Consider the following 15,915-nt stretch of genomic DNA (forward strand, 5'->3'; position numbering starts at 1 on the left):
AAAAGCCTTCACACCTTTGTACCTCTGTCTGTACCTTGTGTTTACAAAATTTCTCTGAGTTTTATTTCTTTTTCCTCGCCTAAATCTTTTGCTTTAGTCCTTTCCATGTCTTGTGATATCTTTTTCCTTGATCTTACAAATTTCTTTTATTAAAACACCAATCTGGTAAGCCCAAACTTGCCAGTTTAGTCTATAATCAAACAGAAACCCTAGGACATAGCATTTCCTTGACATTGCCTTTATTCACTTTTGTTAAGTTTTTGTTGAATAGTTTTTTCAGATCTCTGTAGATTTCCTACAGAAAAAATTTTTTTTGATGAAAGAGAGTAGAGAAGGAAAGCTTTACTCTAGGCTGCAAGGGGAACCTCTGTAAGGCAAGTTCTAGGTTTAGATTTTTCATTTATTATAATGTTTAACATGCAACTCGAAGGCAAGCCACTTAACTTCCTTTTGACATATTTTAATGTGTGTTTATATAATAAGATAATACTTATTTTGAAACTACTCTTTTTTAGATTAATGTGTTTTAAGAATAGAAAGCATAACCATTATTCTCATCATTATATTGTATTTGATGGTAATTATCCAACTTGGCTATAAGTGACAGCCAAACAATAACATTGTAGTCTGTTACTGGAGGTTCTGTTATCTGTGGAGTCATTTCTAAAGTTATGTAGTGTTGGAAGTCTTTATAACCCACCAGTGTATGAAACCTGGACTGAAATCCTGGCCTGCAGAAGCTGTTTGTCCCTAGGTAAGATAGCAAGTCCTCATTTTTCTCATCAGTAAAATCCAGAGACTTGTACCCTCCTGTTAGGCTGGATTTGAGGACTAAACAAGATAATGTAGTCTGTGTGCTCGGCATGGCTCCTGGCACATAGAAAACGTTCAGAATGTGGTAGCTCCTTTTCACTGTGGCTGCCATATTTGTTGCCATCACAATTTAAAGATCACTAATTCCAATTTAAGAAAGTTACATTTTATAACAGAATTAATCCATTGAATTTAAGAGTTTCCTAAAATGGCATTTTTTCCCCCTATCTGTTTAAACTCAGATTTTGGCTTAAATTCAGTTGTTTTTAAATATAGAAAACTTCCATGATTTCTGAAAGCTCATTTTCCAGGAATATTATTCATGAGGACATTTGAAATTAAGGATAAACTAGCAAGCAGTTGTTGGGATGATTCTGAGATTGACTTACCTCCTCACCTGGTTGTATTAAAATATGCTTAAACATTTTTCTTTTGTCAGGTTGGCAGTAGTAGGAATGGATTGTTCGGGATTGTTTTGCCATTTGTCTTTTTATTTTATTTTTCTTCACTTACTGAAATGGAATTTACACACTTACTGTATGTATTTTGTTACATACATGTTACCTGGAAGAAACAAAGATTAACCAACAGGTTCCTTGTACATATAGCACTGATTTATGAGTTTAGAAATAAATGAAGTTGTTGCTTTAAAGGACTTTCCTCTATCTCTCTCCACCCTGGAAACTAATCATTAGATATGAAAAAGATATAATTGTGTGATAAATAAAGGAGGTTAAGATGTGGGGAATTTGCTAGTATAACATGTTCAGGTTGGGCCATCACAATGCATAGGAACTAAGTTGTACTGAGTTGTACTGAGTACAGTGTACTGAGTTGATGTGATATTCTGATGTGTAGATTCCAACAGTTGCTCTTCTCCCTGAACAAAACCTTTTTTTGGATTAAGAAGACTGTGTAGAAAGTGGCATACTCTATAACCAAATATATAGACATTGAGGAAAACGAAATGACTAGAAAAGAAAAACAAAACAAAACAACCAGATTCCCTTTTCAGTGTTTCTTGTAAATGAGTTTTATCCAGTGCTAGTTCTGCTTTATAATTTAAAATATTCATAACCTTGTTTAATAGTATAAATGGTTGTGTTTTAAAATATTAAAAGTGAAGTGATTGAGTCTTCTTTATTCATGTTCTGTTTAATTTTTTTACAATAACATTTACTTCTTTTATAATCAGAAAAAGAAAATTATTTTATTAAAAAGAACACTGAGGGGTACCTGGGTGGCTCAGTTGGTTGTGTCTGCCTTTGGCCTAGGTAGTGATCCCGGGGTCCTGGAATCAAGCCCCAAGTTGGACTCCCTGCTCAGTGGGGAGTCTGCTTCTCCCTCTCCCTCTGCCCCTCCCTCACCATTTGTGTTCTCTCGCTCTTTCAAATGAATAAATAAAAATCTTTAAAAAGAATTTTGAAAAAAAAAGAATGCTATTTTAAAAATATTTTGAGGGGCGCCTGGGGTTAAACATCAGACCCTTGATTTTGGTTCAGGTTTTGAGATTGAGCCCACATCAGGCTCTGCACTCAGCATGGAGTCTGCTTGAGATTCTTCCTTTCCCTCTCCCTCTGTCCCTTCTCCTGCTCATGTGTGCTCTCTCTCTCTCTCTCTCTCAAATAAATAAATAAATCTTTAAAAAAAATAAAAAAATATTTTGACATTTCACAAAACAGTTTTTGTTGATTCTTCAAGTAACATTATCCAATTATGTCTCAATATTACTTTCTTTTGAAGATAGTCTATATAGTTTTTTTTAAGTTTTTAATTCCAGCTACTTAACATAAAGTGTTATATTAGTTTCAGGTGTACAATATAGTGATTCAACAGTTCCATACTTCATCCAGTGCTCATCACAGGTACACTCCTTAACCCCCATCACGTACTTAACCCAGTCTCCACCCTCCTCTTCTGTGTAACCATCAGTTCTCTATAATTAAGAGTCTGTTTTTTGATTTGTCTCTCTCATTTTCCCCCTTTGCTTATTTGTTATTTTCTTAAATTCTGCATATGAGTGAGATCATATGGTATTTGTCTTTCTCTGACTTATTTCGTGTAGCATTATACTCTCTAGCTTCATCCATGTTCTTGCAAATGACAAGATTTCATTCTTTTTTATGACTGAATAATATTCCATTATATATATATCACATCTCCTTTATACGTTCACCAATCAGTGGACACTTGGGCTGCTTCTGTATCTTGACTATTGTAAATAATGCTGCTATAAACAGGGGTGCATGTATCCTTTTGAATTGTTTTTGCATTATTTGGGTAAATACCCAGTAGTGCAATTGCTGGATCATAAGGTAGTTCTATTTTTAACTTTTTGAGGAACCTCCATACTGTTTTCCATAGTTGCTGCACCAGTTTGCCTTCTCACCAATAGTGTAAGAAGTTTTCTTTTTCTTGACATTCTTACCAACATCTGTTGTTTTTTGTGTTACTGATTTTAGCCTTTCTGACAGGTGTGAGGTGATAGCTCATTGTAGTTTTGATTTGCATTTCCCTGATGGTAAGTGATGATGAAGATCTTCTCATGTGTCTGTTAGCCATCTGGATGTCTTCTTTGGAGAAATATCTGTTCATGTCATTTGCCCATTTTTAACTGGATTATTTGTTTTTTGGGTGTTGTATTAGTTCTTTATATATTTTGGATACTAACCCCTTATGAGATATGTCATTTGCAAATATCTTCTTCCATTCCAGGTTGTCTTTTAATTTTGTTGATTGTTTCCTTTGCTGTGTAGAAGCTTTTTATTTTGATGTAGTTCCAATAATTTATTTTTATTTTTATTTCCCTTGCCTTGGGGATCTAGCTGGAAAAAGTTGCTGCGGCCAGTGTCAGAGACATTACTGCCTGTGTTCTCTTCTAGGATTTTTATGGTTTCAGGTTTCATATTTGGTTTTTAATCCATTTTGAGTTTACTTTTGTGTATGGTGTAAGAAAGTGGTCCAGTTTCATTCTTTTGCATATTGCTGTCCAGTTTTCCCAACACCATTTGTTGAAGAGACTGTCTTTTTCCCATTGGCTATTCTTTCCTGCTTTGTTGGAGATTAATTGACCATATAGTTGTGGATTCATTTCTGGGTTTTCTATTCTGTAATGTTGATCTGTGTCTATTTTTGTGCCTATACTGTACTTTTTTGATTAACACAGTTTTGTAATATAACTAGAAGTCCAGAATTGTGATGCCTCCAGCTTTACTTTTCTTTCTCAAGATTGCTTTGGCTATTCAGGGTGTTTTGTGTTTCCATGCAAATTTTAGAATTGTTTGTTCTGTGAAAAATGCTCTTGGTATTTTGATAGGGATTTCATTAAGTGCAAAGATTGCTTTGGGTAGTGTAGGCATTTTAACAATATTTGTTTTTCTAATCCATGAGCATGGAATATCTTTCCATTTCTTTAAGATAGTCCATATAGTTTTCTGATTTCTGTAATATTTACTTCAGAGAAAATTTTCTGAGAAATTTGATGCAATATTAGATATTCTTGAGTTATTTTTGCTTCAACACAATGAATACAAATGTATCTTTGAATGCAGTGTGGACTAATGCAATGAATGCATTGCAGCAAGAAATGACCAGTGCAGGGCGCCTGGGTGGCTCAGTTGGTTAAGCGACTGCCTTCGGCTCAGGTCATGATTCTGGAGTCCCGGGATCGAGTCCCACATCGGACTCCCTGCTCAGCAGGGAGTCTGCTTCTCCCTCTGACCCTCTCCCCTCTCATGCTCTCTCTCTATCTCATTCTCTCTCTCAAATAAATAAAAAATCTTAAAAAAAAAGAGAAATGATCAGTGCACTTGTCTGAGGTTATACGAGACGCAAACAGTTGTTCATGTATAAACTCTGTAAAATACAACTGTAAAACATTTACTTTACTTATGTTCCTAAGAGAGTTTCGAGTTTAAAATAGATATTGTTAGGTTGTACATTTTATACTAATAGCCTCTTCACGTTATTTTGTTTACTCTTTCAGGAATTTTATAATTAAAAATATTAAATTGGTAAAATTGATATTGTAAGTGACAGATTGGGGAAGATTAAAAGAATTTCTGAAAAAGGAGGTAAAAAATCCTGAAAATCCTTGTTTAATGTTTTAATATATTTAAATCTAATTTAAATTAAATTATATTTGGATTTTTCTTATATTTATTATTTTGGCAAGGAAAGGATTCAAATTTTGGTTTTTGGAATTGCTTGAAGTTATCAATTTTAAAATAGATCATAGTTTCCTGTTCCTAAGAAAATAACCTCTGTATCATGTATACCTAGGTTTAAATGTAATTTGTATTGAAATTAAAAATTACAGTGAGATAGACATTTGATATTTTTCTCTTTTCAAATAGATTTTGAGGAAAACATAACATCCCAAGGATTAGTTTTCTCTCACTCGCTACTTCTCTTGTCCCAAGGTAATTTTTTAAAAAATGTATTACATCTCCAAGATCTTAAAACTTTACTGGATTTCTAGGTATTTTTATTTGGAAAGAAATCTGGAAGAGTTTGAAGATTTGTATTTGTGATGTCATGTTACTAAAAAGGTCTTGTGATGGTTTCTGTTATTTCAGTCATCAATTTCATGTATCAGCCTTTTTTCTAAATGTGATTTAACACAATTGAACAGACTTAATATTTATTAGAGGACTATATTGGGATTTACTTTTGTAAATTTTGAAGTCCAGGACATCCATTGGTAGTATAGAGACAAATAAAGGTGTGTGTGTGGGAGTGGTGGGGGGGGCAGGGGGTTGTTTTAATGCTTTTACCACATTACAAATTTAGGGTAAAAAATCCCGGCATTTTTGATGTGCAGTCATTGTAGCGTGTTTAATCACTTTTGCAATAATTAAAGGTATACATCTTCTATAGAAAACATTAGGATTTGAAGCAATGTTCTTGAGCAAGATTACCATGATGGGATATAGTCAAATGATTCGGTGTACCACAAGGAAAATGGAGACAAGTATGTGCCTCTCCTGTCAAATCTGAGGATTAAGAAATTGTTAGAAAAGACTTCAAGTTAAAATTTGAAAAAAACTTAAAATGCTTTTGAACATGTGTAATACCTTTGACATTATGAATTAGATGTATTCTAAAAGCTTCTGTGAGTAAGCACTATCTCATTTCACATATAGAAATCTGAGATAAGATTTTTAAGTGACACTAACAAGATCGTATAGCAAGACAGACATACTAGTGAGCATATATCTTTGTCTGTGATAAGGCTCTTGAATAATGTATTTATGGATGGCTGGTGGTCGAATGACCTGACCCTTCTTCCTTGAGTAGAAAATGAATTAATTTAGTTGATACAGGAAAAATTCTATGTGAAATTTTAACTTTTAACTTACGAAGTAGGAATAATGACCTTAAAATTAACTGTATGTTGCAGATGAGATTTTGAGATCGTAGAAAATGTCAATAAGATGTATTATTAGCACTGCTCATTGTTTTGATATTTCTTAAAACAATTTCTAGTCCATAGAGGGTAATGAAAATTTACATTTTTTTAAAAACACAACAGTCAGGGGCACCTGGGTGGCTCAGTCAGTTAGGTGTCTGCCTTCAGCTCAGGTCATGATCCCAGGGTCCTGGGATTGAGCCCCGCATGGGGCTCTCTGCTCAGCAGGGAGCCTGCTTCTCCTTGTCCCTCTGCCTGCCACTCTGCCTATTTGTGATCCCTCTCTCTCTCCCTCTTTGTCAAATAAATAAATAAAATAATAAAAAACAACCAGAAAGACAAAAAACAAAAAAACCCCACAACAGTCAGCTGCTAAATATATTAAGAGATATATAGACTGAATTGAATAACATTAGCTGTATATTTAAAGCACTGGAATGATGAAGAACTGTCAAAAATCACACTATCTTTACGTAAAACTACTTTTGAAAAGTAAACATGTCATAGCCATGCATTTTATATTCTGAATGTTCTTTTTTTTTTTTTAAGATTTTATTTATTTATTTGACAGAGAGAGAGAGAGAGATAGCGAGAGCAGGAACACAAGCAGGGAGAGTGGGAGAGGGAGAAGCAGGCTTCCCGCGGAGCAGGGAGCCCAATGCAGGGCTCGATCCCAGGACCCTAGGATCATGACCTGAGCCGAAGGCAGATGCTTAATGACTGAGCCACCCAGGCACCCCATATTCTGAATGTTCTTTGTAATGGATTTGCAGTATGGTTGAAGTCATCATAGGATGGGTTTTTCTGAAGCATTATGGTGGAAAAGGTTTTGACATTTCTGGCTATAGTGTTTTATATATGTTTTGTGTTTAGTATATAAAATAATACCCAGGAAATCAGAGATCAGTCTGAATCAATGATGTTTTATTTTATTTTATTTTTAAAGATTTATTTATTTATTTGAGAGAGAGAACACGTGCAAGTGGGAGGGGCAGAGGGAGAGAGAATCTCAACCAGACTTTGCGCTGAGCGTGGAGCCCAGTGCGTGGCTCTGTCCTATGACCCTGAGATCACAACCTGAGTCGAAAACAAGAGTTGGATGCTTAACTGACTGACCCACTCAGGCATCCCATGAATCAGTGACATTTTAAATAAAACCCTTCTAATATATGATTCAGTTTTATTTCAGTGAAATAAAAATGGTTACAGAAAAATTAAAGAAACTCAATTTAGTCTAACACAGGATTGTCTTATAAATGTGCTTAGATGGAACATTTCCTTAGTTTCTAGTATATGCAGCAATTGAAGTAAATAAATTCAACTCAGTTATTTGAAAAGTTTATTCTCTTACAAATTTAAAATTTCTGTGATTGATTGTTACTACTTAATTTATAGTACTAATTAAAATGACTTACAAGGTAAGTCATTGCATAATACAAATTTTTGAAATCTTAATTTGCATTCCATATCGACAAATTAGGACAATGAATATTTATGGATTGTGTTTTATGTGCAGAGTATAAATTGTGGTTTGTAATACTCCTGGTCCTAGGTCCAAAGAATAACTTATTGAATTGTGGGAAGCAAGCAAGAGGGCAGATCATCTAATTTCCAGGATTTGAGGGAGAGTTTGCGGAAAACTCTTAGGAACAGTACAATAGATTGAGGAATTAAAGGGACAGGTGCATTTATTTGTTTATTAGAGCATGAGCAGGGTGAGAGGCAAGCGGACTCCTTCATGCAGGGCTTGATCCCAGGACCCCAAGATCATGACCTGAGCCAGTCAGATGCTTAATCGACTGAGCCTCCCAGGCGCCCTGGACCGGTGCAATTAAAAAGATGAACTGACCTAAATATTTGGCCACATGTTTAGATTCTGAAGTCTCAGAGGATACCTTGGGATATTTGAGAAGTTATTAAAGTGAAAGGAAGGGCAGTGTTCAATATTCAACACAATACAAAAACATTATGGGGAAACTTCGAGATGCAGTATATTACAAAGAAAATGTTCTTTTATATGGGGTTAAATCTGATTAGAGTAAAATAGTTTAGATGTAAAGTATAAGCTTTGAGACTAGGACAAAAACATTAACATGGGTCGATAGAACTTGAGGGATTGCACATGGGACACATTCTATCAACTCAAGCATCATCCTAGACCACTACTTCTTAGATTTGTTTTTTTCTAATATTTGTCAATCTCTCTTTATGATGGCTGTCTTTATGACAGGTGGGTTTTAACTTGTCTGTCATTCAAGCTAATCAAATGATGTGGACCTGATATTTATTTATTCATTCTTTATTAGGTTGTTACTATATTTGAGGGACTATACTAAATTCTATGCAAGATGATGAGATTTATAAGTAAAACAAATTTTCAGTTCTCCAAGAGCATATAGACTATTAGGAGATACATGGACTACATATGGATAACTATAGTATAAGATAGGAGTTGACAAATTAAAGCCCACTGCCTACTATTGTTAATAAAGTTTTATTGAAACATAGCTGTGCCCATTCATTTATATGTTGCCTGTGACTGCTTTTGTACCATAATGGCAGGGTTAAGTTATTGTGACAGAGATTGAATGTCTTACAAAACCTAAAATATTTACTGTCTGACCCTTTCAGAAAAAAATTTCCTGACATCTAGTATAAGACATTATAAATACTTTTTATATGGTATGCACATAGTAATAGAATATTGTACTTTTATAATTGCTAGGGAGCCCATAAGGATGAGTGCTAGTTTCAACCTGATTCATCCAGACATCAGGAAAATTTCTAACATGTGGATAAAATGCTAGATCCAACTAATGGTGTTTTAAACTAAGATATCAGAAAGTTTTGGCTTTTCTCAAGTTTAGTCAGCTGGGCTAGAAAATGAATGAATGATCTCAACATTTATGTTGAAGATATACTTCTTCGATAAGAATAAAAACAAACACTTATATATGCTTTTTATGCATTAGGTACTGTTCCAAGTCACTGAGGTAGGAGAGCCATTATTTGAATCTGTATAGTCTAGCTGAACACCTCAATAATTTATTTGTCATATATTTTCTATCAAAAATGAATAGGAATATTACTTGGCCATAAAAAAGAATGATATCTTGCCATTGGCAACAACATGGATGGATCTAGAGGGTAAAATGCTAAGTGAAATAAACAGAGAAAGACAGATACCATATGATTTCACTCATGTGGAACTTAAGATAAAAACAAACAAGCAAAGAGAAAAGGCAAACCAATAAACAGACTCTTAACTATAGAGAACAAACTGATAGTTACAAGGGAAGTTAGTGAGGGAGATTAGAGAGTACACTTAATCATGATGAGCACTGAGTAATGTATACAATTGTTGAATCACTATATTGTATACCTGAAACTAATATAAGACTATATGTTGGGGCACCTGGGTGGCACAGTCAGTTGAGCGTCTGACTCTCGGTTTTGGCTAAAGTTGTGATGCTCAGGGTCATGGGATTGAGCGCCGTGCTCAGTATGGAGTCTGCTTGGGTTTCTCTCTCTCTCTCCCTCTGCCTTCTGCCCCTGCTTGCACATGCTTTCTCTTTCTCTCTCTCCAAAATAAATAAATCTTAAAAAAAAAAAGACCATATGTTAACTATACTGAAATTAAAATTAAAAACTTAATATAAATACTAAAGAAACCAAATGAATAAAGAAAAAAAACAAAAACAAAACCAGACTCTTAAATATAGAGAACAAACTGGTGGTTACCAGAAAGGAGGCGGGTGGGGGGATGGGTGAAAGGCAAAGGGGTGAAAGAGCACACTTAGCCTGTGATGAGCACTAAATAATGTTTAGAATTTTTTAATCACTATATGGTACACCCAAAACTAACAACACTGTATGTTAATTATAGTGGAATTAAAAATAAATAATTTTTTAAATGAATAGGATAATTTCACATAAAGCTGAATAATAATAACAGCAAATTATCAGGTTTCCATTAGTTTGATTTTAAGTGAAAGCTCTCCAAAGGATCATTGGGTCTTCTTGCCTTTTCCAGAGGAGTCAGTGGATGGCAGGTTCCTAAAAGAAGACCTCAGGGATTTCCTACAGAGTTAATTTGAGTGTTAGGATATGGTCTGTATTTCTTCATATATTCAGCAACTTGCCTTTCCATAATTCTGCCTCTTAATTCTTATCCCTTTTATGTAATTAATTTCCCCTTTTCATCCTCAAGGTTTATTTTAGGTTTTATTTTTAATTTTTAAAGAAGTCATCTTCTTAAGGAAATACAGGGAATACATAAAAGGACAAAAAAGAGAATAAATCACCCATAATTCCATTATTTGTATATAATTAGAGCAACTTTTCAGTTTTTTTTTTCCTCCATTCCATTTTTTCACCATGGATTAGGATTTTTTCACTGTGAAGGATTTTTTTTAATCCACTGTGCTTTTTTTTTTTAAAGATTTTATTTATTTATTTTAGAGAGGAAAAGTGAGAATCGGGGGGAGGAGCAGAGGGAGAGGGACAAAGGGGGCCCAGTGCAGGGCTGGATCCGACGACCCTGAGATCATGACCTGAGCCAAAATCAAGAGTCGGCCACTTAACCGACGGGGCCACCGAGGTGCAGATCTATGATAAGGATTTTTAAATGTATTTATTTATTTATTCATCTTAAGCATTATTCCACGTTATTGCATACTCTTAACAAGCATCTTTATATTCAAGTGAAACGTCGTCTGTATTTAGTATTATTTTCCTACAGTTTTTAAGAAAGAGAAATACTGAGTCAAACTGTGTAAGATATTTTAAGATTATTTGCATATATTGCCAGTTGCTTTTCAAAGGGAGTGAGCCAGTTTTTCTTCACACCAATAACTATCAAACTAGGTTGTTTCACTACAAACTTGCCAGCAGCAATTCTACATTAACAAGTAAATTAAGGTAATTAATTTTTCACTTTATTGCCTCCTGGTCCCTATTAGAGGTTGCTTTGTTAATGAGGTTTTTTATGGTATTTTTCTTCTCTACTTAAAAAAAGTAACTAGGATGGGTCTGCTCAGCCACATTTAAACCAAAGTGTCCAAATTCTTTATTTCAAATATTTGAGCTCAGATCATCTTCTCACTTTTATTAGCTTACCGTTTACTTTGTGCTTCTGCTTTGTTAAGACAAAACACTGAATTCTGTCAATGCTGTTTTCCCATTGTTGGTGCTATTATCAGCATTGCCTCTTTCTTTGTATGCTGTGTGTGCTAAATGACCACTTATATAGTGGAGTTTGAGAAAGATTTAGAACATTTTTTCCATTGTACTCTTCATCCTCTAGCAGTAATAACCCTACTGGCCTCTCTCATTTTAGGGGAGGATCTTTTTATAATTGGAGACTTTCGAACCCTGTGTCCTTGGAATGTATGTGGACATCAAGACTTCAGCTCTTAAGGGCTGAGAACCCCAGGCCTAGTTTTGATACTAAGGATTTCCCTAAAAACCATGGGTATAGTTTGTGGTAAGCAATTGAGTGGCTTTTTTCACTTTGGAGAAGTCAAACCTGGGGTGGATGTCTAAGTAGCAGAGGATGCTTATAAGTCTTTTCTCCTCATTGTGTTTTTTACATCTGTTTCTTCAGAGTGTTTTGTATATAATGATTATTTGTTGTGCTGAGTGTAAAGTACTCTCTATATAGTAAGTCATGTATTTTTTAGTGGAATGGAATGAAATTGTCCAGATTAACTGTATTTTTGGGTCTCTCCCCTTTTCCTGCCCAACTCAGTTGATGACATGGTTGGACTGAAGATTACTTCAAAATCTTTGCCCTCTCTGCCCTTCTAGTAGAGTGTAAATGGGGAAGCTATGGAAAAGAGTATATTATAAGAGTTGAAAGATTATTTAATACAGGTATCATTTAATATAGGTATCCACTCTAATTTAATTCTTCCTTCCACGGTCAGCATTCAGTAGACTTAAAGGCTTTGAATATGTGTTTTTAAGGAGGATGAATGTACTTTGCAGTAGCTTTGGATTTGTGATAACTTTTATTATATTCAGCTGAAATGAATCTCTTTCTGATTTCTTCCCACCATAATTATATAGAAAGAATTAGGGGCACCTGGGTGGCTCAGTCAGTTAAGTGTCTGCCTTCAGCTCAGGTCATAATCCCGGGGTCCTGGGATTGAGCCCCACATTGGGCTCTCTGCTCATTGGGGAGCCTGCTTCTCCCTCTCTCTCTGCCCCTCTGCCCCCATTTGTGCTCATGTGCTTGCACACGCTCTCTCTCTCAAATAAATTAAATCTTTTTTAAAAAAAATTAAAATTTCTAGTTTGCCCAAGAACCTTCTGTATCCATTAGTAGAACTGTTGTTTCTTAGAAAAGTCTTCTCTTACTCTAGAACCATTCATTACTCGTAAAATACTGTTTTGAAGCTCATCACCAGCTTTTCCCTGAATGTGCTCCAATACATCCTTCTTTAAATGGTGCTCCGAGCTGAATATAATGTTCTGTATGTGATATGACCATTAACAAAAGACAATGGGGTTTTCATTCTTCCTTCATTTATATAACATACTGCTATTTATTCAGCACAGAAATTAGGTACCTTTGGTAGTTATATTTTATCACTTAACATATTGAGTTTATTTTCAATAAACCCTTAAGTCTTTTTCAACCTGCTTAATTATATGTTCCTTCTTCTTACATGTACAATAGTTTGTGGGTTTTTTAAAAGCACAATTTTATCTTTATCTCCTTTAAATTTCATCTCGTTAGATTTTGGCTCAGTTGTTCCAGCCTTTTAAAAACTTCATTGTATCTTCCAATGTATTCATTAAACTTTTGCCGTCTGCAGATGTGATGAACATTTTTAATGTGTAACTCCGGATAATTGATATTTAAAAATCAAACAGTCTCAAACTATATTGGTCATGGGTCCCCAAAACTACTCCCAGGTTTGGTGATTTGTTGGAAGGACTTATAAGATTTAGCATATGGTTGTACTCATGGCTAAGATTTATTACAGCAAAAGGATACAAAGTAAAACTAGCAGAGGGAACCAGACAGAAGCATTTGTGAGTCTTCTCCCAGTAGATCACAGCACACACTTCATTCCTCCAGTGAGCTGTGACAACATGCACAAATTATCGTGTACCAGTGAAGCTCATTAGAGATTCAGCGCTCTAGGATTTTATTGGAGACTGGTCATGTAGGCACCCTCTGCCTTGTGCCAGCCAAAATTTCAGACTTCCAGAAAGAAGGCAGATATTTAGCATCAACCATTTTGTTTGCACAAACAGTCCAGGCATGGTCATTTAGGTAAAGTTTTATATCATGGTGGGAAACTGTTTATCAGCCACATTCCCAGAAGCCAACCAAGGGCCAGCCTTGCAAGGAGGCAGTTCCATGGATAGACAGTCTCAGGCCTACTATATTAACTCTTTTCTATATATTATGTTATGTTGACATTTGCTAGAATATATGTATAGTGTAGGTTTTTTAGGATCTTGGTGGGATATAGTTTCTTAGAATATATACCAAGGGGAGTCATTCAATTCTTTTCATGCTCATAGAAATAACTTTGAACATGGTACTTTTTGATGAGGTTAGACTTGTCATTTTTACATATAACCAGTAGACCTTTCATCTGAAATACTTTACCACTTATGTTGATTTCTTCTAAACAACAGTTTCAGTTATATAATTTGATAAGAATATTGGGGCGGTTGTTAAGCATCTGCTTCAGCTCAGGTCATGATCCCAGGCCCTGGGACTACTGAGCCCTGCATCAGGCTCCCTGCTCAGGGGGAAGCCTTCTTCTCTTCCCACTCCCCCTGCTTGTGTTCCCTCTCTCACTGTGTCTCTCTCTGTCAAATAAATAAAGAAATAAAATCTTTTTTATAAAAAAAATTTAACATTTGTATCTCCTTTTTCCTCTTGATTACTCATTATAAAATATTTACTGATTTTGTAGATTCCAGACTTCCAAATGGCTCAATTGTAAAGGTGCTATACAACTTATAGAACCTAATTTTTCTCTAATTTTTATATTTATTTTAAAATAAATGTTTTATGTTTATGATTGTGTAAGGTTGAGAAGAGAATTAGTAATAACAACAAATCACAATTTGGAAAAGAAACAACTAAATCTTCATAATTTAAATTTCATGACCTATGATGTCCTATTTAAGTTGATGCAGAAAGATACTGTTTATTTTAGAACATCAGGGCAGAAAACTTTTTTCACTGTGTGAGAAGTACTTCATTTGATGTAATACAAATAGATATTTTGGACTTGTCTAAAAAAATATGTTTTTTTCTAAGCTTATACTATATATTGAATTATACATTTTTAAAAGGCCAGGAAAAAACTGTAAGTCCTTCTGCTTGTCCATTTAACAAATCAAATATAATTTAATATTTGATTATTTGATACCATTTACTCTAAGAAATTTTATCATTTGTATTCTGAAACTACATTTAAAATATAGAAAGATTTTAATACATATATCTTTAACATTTGGAATATATTTTGCAGGGGATTTTTAAGAATGCCTTTCAGTGGAAATTTTTAAGAAGATGAAAGATAATGACCTTTGGAGTTTTTATTTAAGTGCAGTTCTGCCCAAGGACAAATGAATGATTGGATGACATTTAAAAATGATCCTTACAGAGATACAATTTTGTGATGCTCTCCCCATCCCTAATTTACTGTTTTCTTTGAATATTTCCACAGAAAGCTCATCCATTCTCAGGGATTGAACTACCATCCTTTTACTAATGATCTGAAATGGAGCTGTCTAAATCTGGCCTTGTATCTGTACTCAGTCAAATGTATCCAGCCTTCCTGTTCTGAATTTCTCATAAAAATTGAAACCCAAAGAGTTATATGGGCAATTCATTACTGCCAGCTTCAACTGACCATTTCTGTTTTGTTTTCTTGTTACTTTCACTGGTACCAGTATTTTCCTAGATTTCCAGCTCACCATCTGTGTATTTAACTAACGCTCATTTCTTAAATTTATTTTTTATTTTTTTAAAAAGTTATATTTTTAAATTTTAATTTAATAAATGCTCATTGAAAAATGACCACCAGACCTTTTTTCTTCTCCTTCTCTTCCCATTTCATTTCATTCAAAATCCAATATGTACTGATTCTTTTTTTTGGTACTGATTCTCTCTACTGCCTTTTAAGATACCTTTTCTGAGTAACCACTTTGATCACTTGTTTCAGTCTTCTTGTATAGTTTTATCAGATTCTTTAAAAAAATATTTATTTATTTAAATAATCTGTACACCCAGCATGGGGCTCAAACTCACGACCCTGAGATCAAGAGTTGCTCACTCTTCCAACTGAGCCAGCTGAGCATCCCTAGTTTTATTATATTCTTACTGTACTTTGAGTCATAGGAGTTTTAGGTTAACTGATAATTTATGGACACAGCCTTTATCCCTAAGAATCCTTTCATAACTAGTAAGGTGGCCTCTTCAATTGTTGGACAGCTCTGTGACTTAGAAGATGCTTCCTAATTGTGAATCCAATTCTTCTTTGTTGAAATGTCCACTATTTTGATCCTTTTTCTCTCAGGAGAAAAAGAGAAATAAGTCATCTCCCTTTTTGACATGACTCTTCTGATATATGCAAATTGCTTTTATATCTTCCTTCTCTTCCCAGATTGAGCATCTTTATTTCCCCACACTTTGCTCATTTAGTTCATTCAGTAAC

At 34.5% G+C, this 15,915-nt stretch overlaps 1 protein-coding gene across 5 annotated transcripts in view; it reads left to right on the forward strand.

Moving 5' to 3' along the window:
• Positions 1–15,915, forward strand: part of RABGAP1L (RAB GTPase activating protein 1 like) — a 762,700-nt gene that overhangs the window by 271,048 nt on the left and 475,737 nt on the right. The gene's annotated exons all lie outside the window — the stretch shown is intronic.

This window comes from Callorhinus ursinus, unplaced genomic scaffold (genome assembly GCF_003265705.2).
Source record: "Callorhinus ursinus isolate GAN/ISIS: 27379988/994484 unplaced genomic scaffold, GSC_fseal_2.0 scaffold13, whole genome shotgun sequence".
Classification (NCBI taxonomy): domain Eukaryota; kingdom Metazoa; phylum Chordata; class Mammalia; order Carnivora; family Otariidae; genus Callorhinus; species Callorhinus ursinus.